This window comes from Schistocerca piceifrons, chromosome 6 (assembly GCF_021461385.2).
Source record: "Schistocerca piceifrons isolate TAMUIC-IGC-003096 chromosome 6, iqSchPice1.1, whole genome shotgun sequence".
NCBI classification, from domain to species: domain Eukaryota; kingdom Metazoa; phylum Arthropoda; class Insecta; order Orthoptera; family Acrididae; genus Schistocerca; species Schistocerca piceifrons.
The window spans coordinates 140,616,638-140,632,647 of NC_060143.1; positions in this window are offsets into that span (position 1 = coordinate 140,616,638).

Sequence of the window (16,010 nt, forward strand, 5' to 3'; positions counted from 1 at the left end):
AGGTTCGAATCCTGCCTCGGGCATGGATGTATGTGATATCCTTAGGGTAGTTAGGTTTAAGTAGTTCTAAGTTCTAGGTGACTGATGACCTCAGCAGTTAAGTCCCATAGTGCTCAGAGCCATTTGAACCATTTGGACCAAGCCGTTGAGCGTCCTGATCGCTCTGGTAGGCCACTCGTCGGAGCAGAACTGCTCGGAACCGATGGCCTTCGGCGTTCCTCCGGCGGCACACGTGTTCTTCTTCGGCGTGTCCGTCGCGCGGTAGTTTTCCGCTCCATGAGGGGAGCGGTGGCAGGTGTCTTATTTTCACCTGTGGCGTCCGCAGAGATGTTGCGCGCTAGCTGCGAGCGCAATTGCCGCAGTTGGGTGCATGCCTCCTCCGTCTCTGCAGACAGGGTGGCCTTAAAAGCTGCCCTATCTGCGTCCCTGTCGCAATCCCCCGCCCCGTCACGGCCGCCAGAATGGCGCGCATCTCCTACACTTGCGCCGCCTGCTGTGCAACCGCCGGCGGCCGGTCCCCCGCGCCACGCTCACTGGCTCGATATTCCGGCCGCCCTTGGTCAGTGGGCGCTGTCTTCTCGCCTTTCTGTTGCGTCTTCGTTCGGCTGCTCTTGCGGCGCCGTCGTCGTGTCTCCTCGGTTTGCACCTTGTTTCCAGCGCAGCCGTCGCAGTCGAAAGACGGGCAGCCACGCCAGTTTACCACATGTGGCCTGTTGCAGCGAGCACAAGTTGGCGCCTCTTCTCGTGTCGTGGGAGTGGGTGTCGTGCGCGCCGGGCAACTTTACGCACCGCGGCGAGTTGCGGCAGTATTTAGCCACAAGCCCTTCAGCTTGGCACCTGAAGCACTGTGGTTTAGGGTCGATGCCTAGGGGGAGGGCTTCGACGGTCACAGGAAAGTCTAGGAGCTTCCTCATCCCGAAGATGTCGCTACCATCCGTCGCAGTTTCCACTACGACAATGTACAGCGGCGGCCTCTTCTTATTCGTCCGGTTGTGCAGCTTAGTAGGTGCATCCCGGAATGACAGCCCCTCTTGGACCGTCTTCTCATCACATATCCAAGGCACACCCCCTGATCAGGGCCTTGGAGTCCTTCTCACATCCCCTCATTAACAGCCAAGGCTACTTTTTCCAACTCAGGCAGAACTCTTTGCACGAACCCCAATTACAGGTGGCCATTCGGACGACTATGGATTGTCGCCAGTAAAACGTACTTGATGGTGTGACTTTACTACACCGTCAGGGTTTTCCTCATCCCACACATGGCCATTCGTGCTGTTCGAAATACCATCACGATCAAATGAGGCCTCGTTAGTAAACAGCACGATTTGGAGGAAATCTGGTCGATCAATCCATTATTGGAGCACCCGCTGACACAATGAGACCCTTGGAGCAAAGTCAGTCACAAGCACTGCATGGACTCCTTGTGGGTATTATGGGCGTAATTGTCGTTCGTTGAGTACTCGACACACATTAGTTTATGCAGTGCCCATTTCACATGTAATACGACGAGTAGTTGTTGTGGGGTCCGCTGCAACACGTAACAGCACCTTCTCTCCAAACTCGGGTGTGAGAGTGCTACTCATGTTGCCAGGTCCCTCATCTCTTCTTTCCAGTGAACCAGTCTTCCGAATTCGTCGATCGAGTGAAATAAACACTCGTTGTGACGGATGATGCGTGTTAGGAACTTGTTCCCTGTACGGCCTTTCAGCAGTGAGAGCATTGCAACGTACTTCCCCGTGCACAAGGTACATGCCAGTGAGTCCTATGAAACTCTACCAGCACTGTTCCATCTTATGTTTCTTACGTAAATGACGACTACATCCAAGCCCTCAGTAGCTACATCTATGTAGGATATAGGAAAACACATTTATGGTAGCTACTGTACTTCTCTGAATATCACTGAGTAATGAATGGGTCTCTCGTTGATTCATAGCATGTTCTGTCATGAGATAATGCAAATATGATATAACAGAGCCATGTTATGGACAAGAAAGGTAAACAAAACCTGCATCATTATTTCCTAGTAATCAGGCTCGTCCTCCTCGTTTCCTTGCAGGAAATAATGATTGTAAAAGCAAATAAACAACACAGTACGCGTAAACGTGTACGCATGTTAGTTGTAAATAAGCTGGAAAACAACAGTAATGCTAGACAAAGCGGTAGACAAGTTTTCTTCCATGTCTCCTTAAACTCCTTCCCTGCCTCAAATTGTTTAGTGGAGCATTGTCTATGTACTGTCACATTTTGCACGCTCTTACGGAAACAACCTGTATATCTTATTTAGTTATCAGTCTTCTGACTGGTCTGACTTTTCATCTCAGAGTATCGCTTCCAGCCTACCACCTCAATTATTTTATGGATTATTCCAGTCTCTGTCTTCCTCTGCAGTTTGTACCCTCTACAGCTCCCTCTAGTAACCTGGATATTGTTCCCTAATGTCTTAACAGATATACTATCATCCTGTCCCTTCTTCTTGTCAATATTTCCCACATATTCCTTTCCTCGCCGATTCTTCGGAGAACCTCCTCGTTACCGCCACACACCGTTGGGTGGCTTGCGGAGTATAAATGTAGATGTAGATGTACTTACCTCATCAGTTCACCTAATTTTCAACATTCTTCCGTAGCACCACATCCCAAATGCTTCGATTCTCTTGTTTTCCGATTTTTCCACAGTCCTTGTTCACTACCATACGATGCTGTGCTCCAAAAGCATTCTCAGAAATTTGTTCCTCAAACTGAAGCCATTGATGTATACAATGCCGAAATTGTACAACAATGGATGATTACTCACGCAATTTTCACCAACAAGACTGTATAACAATTATGCTACTTGCAGACAATGAAATTTTAATCTCGAACGGTGAAGATGGACTACCGAGAGCTGTCTGTGTACTATACAAGATCTGTCTATAACATATCATGCTAACGGACAGAGAAAACCTAGATCAAAATGACAAAATTGAAAAGTTCAATTACCTAAGCGGTACGATCAGAAGATCCCTTCAAAGGAAAGAAACTCACATTAAATAATGTAAATAATAATTTTAATACCTTTTATACAGCTTATGTAGCAGCACGTGACATGCAGTAGATAGATCAGTGGCTGACCAGTGTTTTTAAACTCCGGCCGACTACTCTGCAACAACTTCCGCTTTCGTACTATTTCCTCTGGCTTTTGTTTACACACTCGCTGGACTCTGACTTGCTTACCAGCTGGTATTGGGAAATGGTAGCTTCACTATAGCCAGCTGCGGCGACCGGGCGGTTCTAGGCACTTCCGTCCGGAACCGCGTGACTCCTACGGTCGCTGGTTCGAATACTGCCTCCGGCATGGATGTGTGTGACGTCCTTAGGTTAGTTAGGTTTAAGTAGTTCTAAGTTCTAGGGGACTGATGACCTCAGAAGTTAAGTCCCATAATGCTCAGAGCTGTTTCAACCATTTTAGAGCTTCACTATGTGTAATCTACATATGCGTGTGTTTTGTCTGATGTAGAGGGCGTTTTTACTGCTACGACAGTTTACTGTCTTTGCTTGGATAGCACAACATGCTTCAAATCACGGTGTTGTAGACTCCTAAAGCGGTGCAATCCTCTTATTATGCCATTTAACAGTTTTATTATATAGTGAGTGTGTTTATGAATAATTATTAGTCGAGTTTACAAATCTGTGTCACGCCGAGGCTAATACACTACTGGCCATTAAAATTGCTACACCAAGAAGAAATGCAGATGGTAAACTGGTTTTCATTGGACAAATGTATTATACTAGAACTGACATGTGATTATATTTTCACCCATTTTGGGTGCATAGATCCTGAGAAATCAGTACCCAGAACAACCACCTCTGACCGTAATAACGGCCTTGATACGCCTGGGCATTGAGTCAAACAGAGCTTGGATGGTGTGTAGAGGTACAGCTGCTGCCCATGCAGCTTCAACACCGTGCCACAGTTCATCAAGACTAGTGACTGGCGTATCGTGACGAGCCAGTTGCTCGGCCACCATTGACCAGGCGTTTTCAATTGGTGAGAGATCTGGAGAATGTGCTGGCCAGGGCGGCAGTCGAACATTTTCTGTATCCAGAAAGCCCGTACAAGACCTGCAACATGCGGTCGTGCATTATCCTGCTGAAATGTAGAGTTTTGCAGGGATCGAATGAAGGGTAGACCCACGGGTCGTAACACATCTGAAATGGAACGTCCACTGTTCAAAGTGCTGTCAATGCGAACAAGAGGTGACCGAGACGTGTAGCCAATGGCACCCCATACCATCACGCCGGATGATACGCCAGTATGGCGATAACGAATACACGCTTCTAATGTGCGTTCACCACGATGTCGCCAAACACGGATGCGACCATCATGATGCTGTAAACAGAACCTGGATTCATCCGAAAAAATGACGTTTTGCCATTCGTGCACCCAGGTTCGTCGTTGCGTACACCATCGCAGGCGCTCCTGTCTCTGATGCAGCGTCAAGGGTAACCGCAGCCATGGCCTCCGAGCTATTAGCCCGTGCTGCTGCAAATGTCGTCGAACTGTTCGTGCAGATGGTTGTTGTCTTGCAGACGTCCCCATCTGTTGACTCAGGGATCGAGACGTGGCTGCACGATCCGTTACAGCCATGAGGAAAGATGCCTGTCATCTCGACTGCTAGTGATACGAGGCCGTTGGGATCCAGTACGGCGTTCCGTATTACCCTCCTAAACCCAGCGATTCCGTATTCTGCGAACAGTCATTGGATCTCGACCAACGCGAGCAGCAATGTCGCGAAACGCTAAACCGCAATCGCGATAGGCTACAATCCGACCTTTATCAAAGTCGGAAAGGTGATGGTATGCATTTCTCCTCCTTACACGAGGCATCACAACAACGTTTCACCAGGCAACGCCTGTCAACTGCTGTTTGTGTATGAGAAATCGGTTGGAAACATTCCTCATGTCAACACGTTGTAGGTGTCGCCAGCGGCGCCAACCTTGTGTGAATGCTCTGAAAAGCTAATCATTTCATTTACATATCACAGCATCTTCTTCCTGTCGGTTAAATTTCGCGTCTGTAGCACGTCATCTTCGTGGTGTAGCAATTTTGATGGCCAGTAGTGTAATATGTAAAAAGAGGAAGAGTCTTGCAACACTGACACTGAGAAACGCAGAGGATTACTTCAGTGCACGCAACAGCACCTTACCACGCGAACTGTGTCTCATATGGATCTATCGAACGCTGGTGACTGTCAGGTGTGTCTGTTTAGTGTGCTGTCATGTGTGTCGAATGACAAGGGAAGCGGTGCCAAAACATAGCATACACCTTTCGCATTACACCAAGAGCACTGTCAAGATTAAGGTCCCCATCTGCCCGACGAAACGCCATCATTTATGTTACATGCGCTCGCTTTATGAGACACAGTGCGTGGGTTCCAAATTTCATCCAGGATATTGACGCAAACTCCTGTGACCACGAACTTAACGCCATCACCCAAATGTTAGCGGCGAAAATTAATTCAGCAACCAGGATTCGAACCAGCCTGCGTTAGCGACCGGAGTCACCCTGGCTGCGGTGCTAGGCAATAAAGGTATTTTAGTATGTGTTTTAGATGGATTGGACGGTTTTAAATGACCAGGTAAAAGTCACTAGGGCAGAAACTATTAGTGATTCACCTTGTATGTTATAAACTGCTTACATCAATCAAAAGAAGGCTTATATTTTTTCAACTATTATTCATTTTACTTCAGTAATTAGGGTTACGATATCAGTACTTAAGCGTCACAGCGACGAAAGAAGTTAAAATGATACATTAAAATTAAAGAAATTGAACAACATAGTTGATGGAGATGTTCTGAATGAAATGAGTGTGAGTATTCTTGATAAAATATGTGCTGCTTCTGATAAATGCCAATGTGTTGATTGCGGTTATGCTGGAAGATAAGTAAAATAGGTATGTGGATGTTAGGCGATTGACCTGGATCATGTGAGAGTGTATTTTACGAGTTTTGTGTTGATATTAGGAGCGTTCATATTTACAAAAAGGGAGTCTATGCTAATGGGGCGTCGTTACGCAGAGATATTAGAAAAGACATTAGAGAGGCAATTTTGACGTAAAGACATTAGAGAGGCAATTTTGACGTTGCTGTTGATAACTGAAGCAAGATTTGAGAAAATTTCAGTCTCGTTCACAGGATATGTCAGCCTATAAAAAGAAAAAAATGTAAAATGAATCAAGATGTTCGAAGTTCACAAGAAAGTAGATGACAGCTATAGGGAAAGACTGGTAATATACAATATGTACGAGAAAAAGTATGGAAGACAAAGAACGAAGAGATCCGATTTGAAAGAATATAAGACGGGAATGTAATCCTTAGCCCTTAATGATCAACCCGCGCACTGAAGAAGCTGCAACAGAAATAATAGAAAGGTTCAAGAATGGGATTAAAATTCAGGGTGGAAGAATATCATTAATATTGGGCTGTGATTTTGCTATCTTCAGTTAACGAGAACAAGAATTGTAGGACCTCCTGAATGGAATAAAAGTAATGAGGAGTAGCAGAAATAGGATTAGCAATAAACTTAACATCAAAAAGTTGTCATGAAATAGACAAAGTGTGAGAATTATGCTACCTGGAAAGCAAGATACATTACGGATGAAGCAAGGAAGACATAAAAGGTGAAGTCAGAGATTGCAATATAAATTGAGAATATACATTGAAGGGGAAAAACTTTATGAACTCTTCTTGAGATCTTGTTTGCCGGTCTTTGGAACGAAATACATCACTGATTCTACGTATCAGGGATCCAACAGTTTGTTGGTAGGTCTGTGGAGGAACGTGGCATTAGATACCTACGAACAGATCATGTAATTCACGTAAACAACTGGCCAGTGAATTGCTTGTGCTGTGATGGCTCCAGATAGCGACCCAGATGGGTTCAATAGCATTCACATCAGGCGAATTTGGTCGTAGAGACATCAACGTGACTTCACTATAATGCTCCTCAAACCACTATAGCACGATTATGGCTCCGAGACACGGACAGTTATACTGCTAAAAGATGACATCGCTTTCGCGGAAGACCTCAAGCATGAAGGGATTCAGGAGGTTCGCAGCTGCCAGCGTGTCCTCGATTACTACCACAGGTCCCACGCAAGCGCAGGAGAATGTCTCCCATAGTATAATGTCGGCACGGTGCACGTTTCGAGCCGCCGTTCTCCTCGATGACGGCGTTTGTGTTGACGAACATCGACGTAGTGTAGCAAGAAAGGGAGATCATCCGAAGAGCCGATACCTTTCCCATGATTGACGATCGAATCCTTATGGTCCCGTGCGTACTGCAGTCGTAACTAACGATGTCGTTGGGTTAGCAGTGAGTACACAAGAGTGGTCTGCTGCGGACCTCCATGTTCAACAATGAACGATGAACGGTGTGCTCCGAAACAATTGTGCTTGCACCAGCACTGTGCTCTTTCGAAAGAGATGCCACAGATCACCATCTATCCTGCTTTATAGAGCAGACAAGTCTCCGAACCACACGTTCTGTGAATAGTCGTGGACGACCAAACACTTAGCGCTGTTGCGTGCCAACCTCGTACAGGGCAGTATAAGGGGTAAAATTTTCAAAGTCCTAAAGCGAAGCTATCACGCTACATTTCGGCTATGTCGACGAGGCGACTGCAATGAAAACATTCCTTCACCGAGACTGGGTCAAGACAAAACACAACATCGGCGTTTCTGGCGAGCCACGCAGCAGATTTCAGGAGAACGTTGTCGGTTAGAGCAGCCAACCAGTGTCACTTGGCCTTCATTATGTTCCAAAAGAAAGGCCAAGGTGAATGCAAACGGTATCAAGAGCTTTTACGAACAAGTTCGATACTACAACGAACTCGCTAAAGAAGCATTCCAGAAGGAAAACCGCTGATACCTTCGTAATAGCATGACGAATGATGTCGGGTAGACATCAGCCACTGCTTCGCTCCATTACTAGACCAGCAGATTAGCTCGTAAGGCAGTCGGTCAGACGGATCGATGGCGTACATGACGTTCGCACTCGATTTCCTGATTGCAACCAAGTGACATGTGACAAGTCTGTTGTAGACTTCTTGTACGCTACAGAGAAGAGCCGCTACTGGGAGAAATGGCTACCTCGCCATATAATCACCATTTACAGAGTTTAACACCACAGTCTGCTTCTGTCGCAGATGGGAGTACCTGGAGGTTGTTCCTTCCCACCAGGATGAGGACACCAGCGTTCCTGACATTCCGGTGGACTGAATAGGCCCTGATACTAAAATGTAGACTTTCACGGCCGGAAATGTCATGTCCATTATAATTATCCGGGCTGTTATGCCGTGGTCGGTTGATGAATTCTGTGTCAATTCCCAATGTTTCGTCCCCGTCTGCGGAGGACGTCTTCAAGCGGGTCTGTAGCTCGATGGAAGGTTCAACACACCCACTGGCTGGCTACTGACTGCCGCTAAATTCCGTGTCCGCGTGCTCCCGCGCCGAGGCGTGACGTCACGTGTTTTGAAAACGTCAGTGCAATTGGCCGCTGTCCGCTGCCGTCGATCGCCGTTGCCATCACCCAGTGATGGACGGGTGGTACACATCTTTTTCAACACCGGCATCCATATACCGTTTAATTTCACGCCCTCCTCCTTTCGATTGAAATTGGCGATTTCGATTGCCTCCCTGTAGAGCCTTTCGTAATATCCGCTTGCAGCCGCTAGTACTTGCGTCACCTCAAAACGAATATGATGGTTACCCGGTTGGAAAGCATGCTCCGCAACAGCTGATCGTTCCGTTTCTCCTCTACTAGAATTGCCCTTGTGCTCTTCCAAACGTTTTGAAAAAGTTCCTTTAGTGGTACCCACATAAACATCTCCACAGCTGCATGGGATCCAATACACTCCAGCTTTTTCCAATGGTTTGCGAGCGTCCTTGGCAGGCTTAAGGAATTCCTGTATCTTCCTGGTGGGCTTGTAATTAAGCGGTATATGGATGCCGGTGTTGAAGAAGATGTGTACCACCCGTCCACCACTGGGTGATGGCAACGGCGATCGACGGCAGCGGACAGCGGCCAATTGCACTGACGTTTTCAAAACACTTGACGTCACGCCTCGGCGCGGGTGCGCGCGGACACGGAATTTAGCGGCAGTCAGTAGCAAGCCAATGGGTGTGTTGGACCTTCCACCGAGCTACAGACCCCCTTGAAGATGTCCTCCGCAGACGAGGACGAAACGTTGGGAATTGACACAGACTTCATCAACCGACGACGGCATAACAGCCCAAACAATTATAATGGACATGATAGGGCCTACGTGGATGGCAGACCAATAATGGCGAACTTCACGGCTATACACCAACCGTCATCACGGTACGACGGATGAGGAAGAGAGATGGTGCGCGGGAGGGAACAGAGCGCCTCTCAAGTCGTTTGTCTAAGTACAGAACACGCTCCGACGTCACTCACTGCCGCGGCGTCGCGGTACAGCAGTCGGCTGGAATGAAGTGTGCGGTGTCAGCTGCCTTGAGCGTACTGAAGGCCACTTACGACATGATTCCTCAGCGGGCATTGACAGACGATGCCAACCACGACGGGGAACGGTGCTTGTATTTTTACGGAAATAATTAATTCTGAATCTTCTTCCACTGCGCATACCAGCGATCACAGATCATTACCATCCTTCCGAGGAAAGCTGGCAAGGAGTGGACTGCGAAAGTGCCTCCAGGCACAGAAGCAACTCTACTTACGCCCTCCACTAGTCGCCTCTTACAACGGACAGTGGCAATTTCACTTTCTTCTACCTCCTTCCGTAGATGTTCACGACAGTAGCGCGTAAATTTTCCACCAGATTCACAGTTTTGGAGATAGTCGTTCACAGTGTCTGCGTAATATTAATCTGCCCTTTGTCAAAGTCGCTCAATTCAACGGATTTCCCCATTTGCAGCTCACCTGTGGGTGATCCCCCGTCCGTGTCGGCTCCGCTCACATACTTTTGTTACCACGCGCCCGCAACGCCACCTCGCGGCATCCAATGTCGCGGTGGGCAGTGATCGTAATGCATTGGATTATCAGTGCGTTCAACAAATACTGTGGACGTTGGCTGCTAATGCTTGTCTGGGATGAAGATATTTGCACAGGAAACCAATCAGGAGAAAGAAAAAAGAAAGGGAAGAAAAAGACTATGTGGTTTGAAGTAAACGTTTGTGAGCCGTGCACGGCTCGCGTTTATCCCATTTATTGTTTGTCATTTTCGATTACTGTTCTGCCGCCTCGTTTTCTTAATCCATTTACTGGCGTCACTAACTTCCTCCCTTACTTGTCCGTGAGCGGCAGCAGCAGCGCGTATAGATAAGTGCTCTGTCATACCATCTCTGGAGCGACCGATAGCATTTCCGGGTCGTCGTGTGTCTGGCAGTCAGTTGGAGACGGACCAGCAGTGCAGTCGGAACGCAGCAGCAGTGAAGTCGCGGACTGAGCGCCGGTGAGGCGCCGACAGCCAATGCTCGCCGACCGCTGGCAACGCACATGAACTGTTCGACGGAGGGAGATTGGAGCGGGACGACCGTTGGTTGGTCGTTCGGTTGGTAGTCTCATCGGCCGGCGTGTATTTGGTCCTTTCACCGTTTCCCTGCCCGGGCAGTTGGTCAGTTGGCGTGGAGCAGCGAGGAATCTCCGCGGGGCGTAGTGTGGCCGGGGTCCGAGTGTGTGGTGTTGTTCCCATTGCTACGAGGTCCTTGGCTCACTGATCCTAGACACGAAAGTAGAGTTTTGACTTAATCTACCAGCATGTCACGACTGTTCACATTGTGTCGTTTGGATTTCGTTGTCGGTTGTTGGGACGTTCCCGCGAGCAACAACGTGTGTTTTCAAGTTGGCAAATTTTAGTCACCCTGCGGTGGAGTTTAACTGTACTTGGTTATTTTGAATTGAAGTGCACCAGCGGAATCTTCTGCCTTGTGGCCGTTAACGTTCAGGTTACCTGCCCTGGCTGTTGAAGTAAATTCGGGCAGTGCATTTTCCTCATCGTGTTGACGCTGTCCAGGACGGTGTGTAGTTTGATAGCTCAATGTATAATTGATTGTGGGCGCCAATACTTCCTACGTTGTTCGATTGAACTCCCTGTTGTGTGCTGGTCGGATGTAGCGGAAGTTATCTTGTCGGTGGGTTCGTTCACTGTCTGTCAGTTGGGTTGTCGTCGGATTTAGAATGGTTGGGCCGACTGCCTGTCTCACCTAAACGAGCGTTATTGTTTGAATTCCAGGTCGACCCTCGGAAACTTCTGAGTGCTGTTGGGTGTACTGCCTTTTCTTATTTGTGGTTGTATGGCTTCTAGCCGATTTTAAAATTAAGGTTGTTTTACCCTTAAGGCGTAAGATTGTTTGGGCCTTCAGCCTAATTTAAAGAACTGTTTCAAGTAAGGACTTTGGCCTTTTAAAAATTTGTTTTGGTTTGAGTCTTGAGCCTTCAGCCGATTTTTAAATTAAAGTTGTTTTGCTCCTAATGCGTCAGATTGTTTGGACCTTCAGCCTAATTAAAGAACTGTTTTAAGATAAGGCCTTTTGCCTTTAAAAATTCTGATTTTTGTTTGAGTCTTAAGTTATTGGCCGCTTTCAGCCGATTTTAAATTAAAGTGGTCTTGCCCTGTAGGCATGAGATTGTATGGCGTATTCAGCTGGTTATTCAGTTCCAAAAATTAATGTCGTGTTTTTTTAAATTTTCTTGGCCCTTTTAATGTTTGGTCAAATAAATAAAGCTGTATATTCGAGTGCATCTGACAGCCGCTTATTTTGGCCCCTTTCCACAATTTAAACTAACTGTCCCGTACTGCGCGTTTAGCAGGGCGTATCAGTTTGTCCAGAGAGCCCTGCATTCGGAAGCGGTATTTCGCTTCAGTTACAGACAGCGTTAAATCAGTTGAGGTGTGCGAAAGGAGGAACTGGTTAGTACAAGTGCGCCAGTAGCCGGTGTTTAGCCAGGAGTGACGACACGAAGAGGTTTCCCTGCTCACAGTTTCTGGGTGGAAGGGATTTGCCATGTGCAGAAGGCGAAGTGCAGTGCATGATGTTCAGGGAATTGCAATAAGTGAAAGAGTTTGGGGCCACAGGAAATTCAAGAAAAGATGTAAGTAGATCGGATAAATTTTTCGTAGGGTACGAGTGTTGGTGAAAAGATGCAATAATCATATAGGATTGTTACTAATTTTAGTAGTTTTGTAATGCACTGTGTGCGTTGTCTTCAACAATTAGTGAGCTTTCGAGGTTGGTTTAATGTTTATTATGTCACAGTTAGCTTCGTGTGTTTGAAGTTATACAGGACAATTATAGGTGATGAGATAGAAGTTAGATGGATAGATAGAATAGGCAAGTAGTTTGTACAGTCGCGGTTTGCATGCATTTTAATTTGCATGTCAACAGCTACAACCAGACGTAAAACTGTTAAGCTGCATTCGAGAGACCTTTCACAAGAGTGAAACGGTGGATGGGGGCGGCGGAAACGGTTCGCTCTGAATTATTCATGCAATTACTAAAATGCCGTTTGTTCTTTCATGAAGAAGGTCAGGTATATGAAAAAACATTCCATTTCATGTCGTAAATTCCGATCCCCGTAGTAAAATTTATCTTCCTGTACCGCATACCGTCAATTAAAGGAAGTGTTTTCATTTTGGATAGAAGAAGATGGAGTGAAAGCAAGAAGAGGTGAGAGGCTTACAAAATGTGTCTATTCCTTATAGAAGAGTAAAACACCATACAAAATGTTTCAAAAGTGCTTGCAAACCTCAGGATACAGAGTCGATGCAACGCTATTTCTTCAAGTGCTGGGAAATGAGATAGTCGGGGAAGTGATTAGTGGCAGAGTGTACGATGCGCTGAGATTAAGAAGTGTTTTTGGACACTTGAATTCTAAAGAATCTGCATGCGGTTTGATCACCCACTCAACTCTCCATTTCTAACTATATTACGATAGCTAAACAGCAAGGATAAATACAGGCGGAAACAATTAGTGAAGTGACCCTGTAAATGACAGTTACAGAGTTGCACACACGCGATAATTTAATAAAATAATAAAATTATTAGTTTCCTTATCAGTCATTAATCAGTATGTATGGACAACGTGATTTATTGAGCTAAGGACACGGAAAAATACACTGTACATTACAATAAATGTTCATGTTAAGGGCTCAACGATTGAAATATTGAATAGAAAATTTGGGTGGTATTGGCGACATCGAAACCACGTACTATTGAGAGCTTCAGTGCAAAAACTTTTACAAAACTCCCACACTGCCGGAGAAGACAAGATACTTTAACACAAACGTTTTCAGTAGTACGAAGTTGACAAGCAGCAAACAGGTGGTGCAGTCGTTGAGATCAGCGCCGCCAGCGCTTCTAATATGCTCCAGTTGCGATAAACAAACCGGCACGAATTACGTCTGTCCTGGTGACCGAGACAGTGCACTCGTTATCTCGCGATAAAGTGGCTCCAGGATAAGACACAGAGAAGAACACCTAAAACAACATCTTGCATCTGGACATTACCAGGGCTACATCTACAATGCCCTCCACTCCCAACCCCCCCCCCCTCCCCTACATACCCATACAATGTCTGGCCCCGCAATTTTAAGGGAGAGGTTCTCTGTCTTTTCAGAGCGTCATTGTGGGCTACCCGATCGATTTCCTACACCTACGCCGGACCCCATCCCACCGCTACATACATAAGACAAAAATTTCATCCAACTGCCAGCGCTGGAGAGTCGCACTCAGTGGGCCGTCTAGCATCCTCTTCTGTGAAGACCAGAACACATTATTCACTGGCGGTGTCTACCAAGCTAGGCCGAGACGCAAGCCTGTAATAAAGTGATTACACCAGGTCTGGGCTGTCGCCTTCCCAGTCACTTCACAGTGTGTACCATAGCCGGATTACAACTCTGGTCACACGTGCAGAGGGACTGGCTGGCCGCTATTGCCCGCGAATCCTAAAGAACTCCGTGTGTCAGCCGGCCTCTACCTTTACTGGCACCCGCAAGTATCCCGGCTCCGCCATAGACCATCCAAGTGAGGACTAACAGTATAGCAAAGACAACATGCAGAGTCCCACACTAAGGATGGTTAGAGTTCTCCTTACTCTTTGCAACACCCGCAATGAACTTATTTGGCCTTCTGCCATAGAGAAATAGTATAAACGATGATAAAGATGGCAGAAATGAGAGGAGGAAAAACAAGAAAAGGCATGCAAAAGGAGCGTCACCTCCCATGTGCTTGGGACAGAAGCCACTCTGGGTGGTGTTGCGTTAGAAGGCTACAGATACTGATATTGCTACTGCGTATCGAATCTTAGTCGTAGCTGTCTCGACACGCGATCAGAGGTTGCGCAGGGATGTCCCATCAGCTAGGAAATGTGGCGAGCTTCTGCTAAAGAAAGGAACCCAATTATGTCCGCAAAGTGGGATCATGGAGAGAATACACCTGAGATGATGTGCGGCCACGTTGGCACGAGTTGTACAGCGATATATTTGTTCAAAGTAGTACTGTGCTACCAATCTAGCACACTTTTTTCAATAAGAGCGACCAAATTTAATTTAAAAACGGAATGGTTAACTTGCATGACACTGTGATTAGTGTACTTATAGCTGAGTGAGTTGCTCGATCTACGTATGGATTATATTATGACCTGAAAATATAATAAACTCAGTATTACTTGCAAACTGAGAAATTCCAAGAACCTTATTCATCATTGTTTGTTGTTGTCATGGTCTTCAGTCCTGAGACTGGTTTGATGCAGCTCTCCATGCTACTCTATCCTGTGCAAGCTTCTTCATCTCCCAGTACTTACTGCAACCTACATCCTCCTGAATCTGCTAAGTGTATTCATCTCTTGGTCTCCCTCTAGGATTTTTACCCTCCACGCTGCCCTCCAATGCTAAATTTGTGATCCCTTGATGCCTCAGAACATTTTCTACCAACCGATCCCTTCTTCTTGTCAAGTTGTGCCGCAAACTCCTCTTCTCCCCAATTCTATTCAATACCTCCTCATTAGTTATGTAAACTACCTATCTAATCTTCATCATTCTTCTGTAGCACCACATTTCTAAAGCTTCTATTCTCTTGTTGTCCAAACTGTTTGTCGTCCATGTTTCACTTCCATAAATGGCTCCACTCCATACAAATATTTTCAGAAACAACTTCCTGGCACTTAAATCTATACTCGATGTTAACAAATTTCTCTTCTTCAGAAACGCTTTCCTTGCCATTGCCAGTTTACTTTTTATATCCTCTCTATTTCGATCATCATCAGTTATTTTGCTCCCAAAATAGAAAAACTCTCCAAAATTCTCCAAAGGTGTCTTTAATTTTCCTGTAGGCAGTATCTGTCTTACCCCTAGTGATATATGCCTCTACATCCTTACATTTGTCCTCTAGTCATCCCTGTTTAGACATTATGCACTTCCTGTAGATCTCATTTTTGAGACGTTTGTATTCCTTTTTGCCTGCTTCATTTACTGCATTTTTATATTTTCTCCTTTCATCAATTAAATTCCATATTTCCTCTGTTACCCAAGGATTTCTACTAGCCCTCGTCTTTTTACCTACTTGATCCTCTGCTGCCTTCACTACTTCATCCCTCAAAGCTACCCATTCTTCTTCTACTGTATTTATTTCCCCCATTCGTGACAATTGTTCCCTTATGCTCTCCCTGAAACTCTGTACAACCTCTGGTTTAGTCAGTTAATCCAGGTCCCATCTCCTTAAATTCCCACCTTTTTGCAGTTTCTTCACTTTTAATCTACAGTTCATAACCGATAGATTGTGCTCAGAGTCCACATCTGCCCCTGGAAATGTCTTACAATTTAAAACCTGGTTCCTACAACTCTGTCTTACCATTATATAATCTATCTGATACCTTGTAATATCGCCAGGATTCTTCCATGTATACAACCTTCTTTTATGATTCTTGAACCAAGTGTTAGCTATGGTTAAGTTATGCTCTGTGCAAAATTCTACCAGACGGCTTCCTCTTTCATT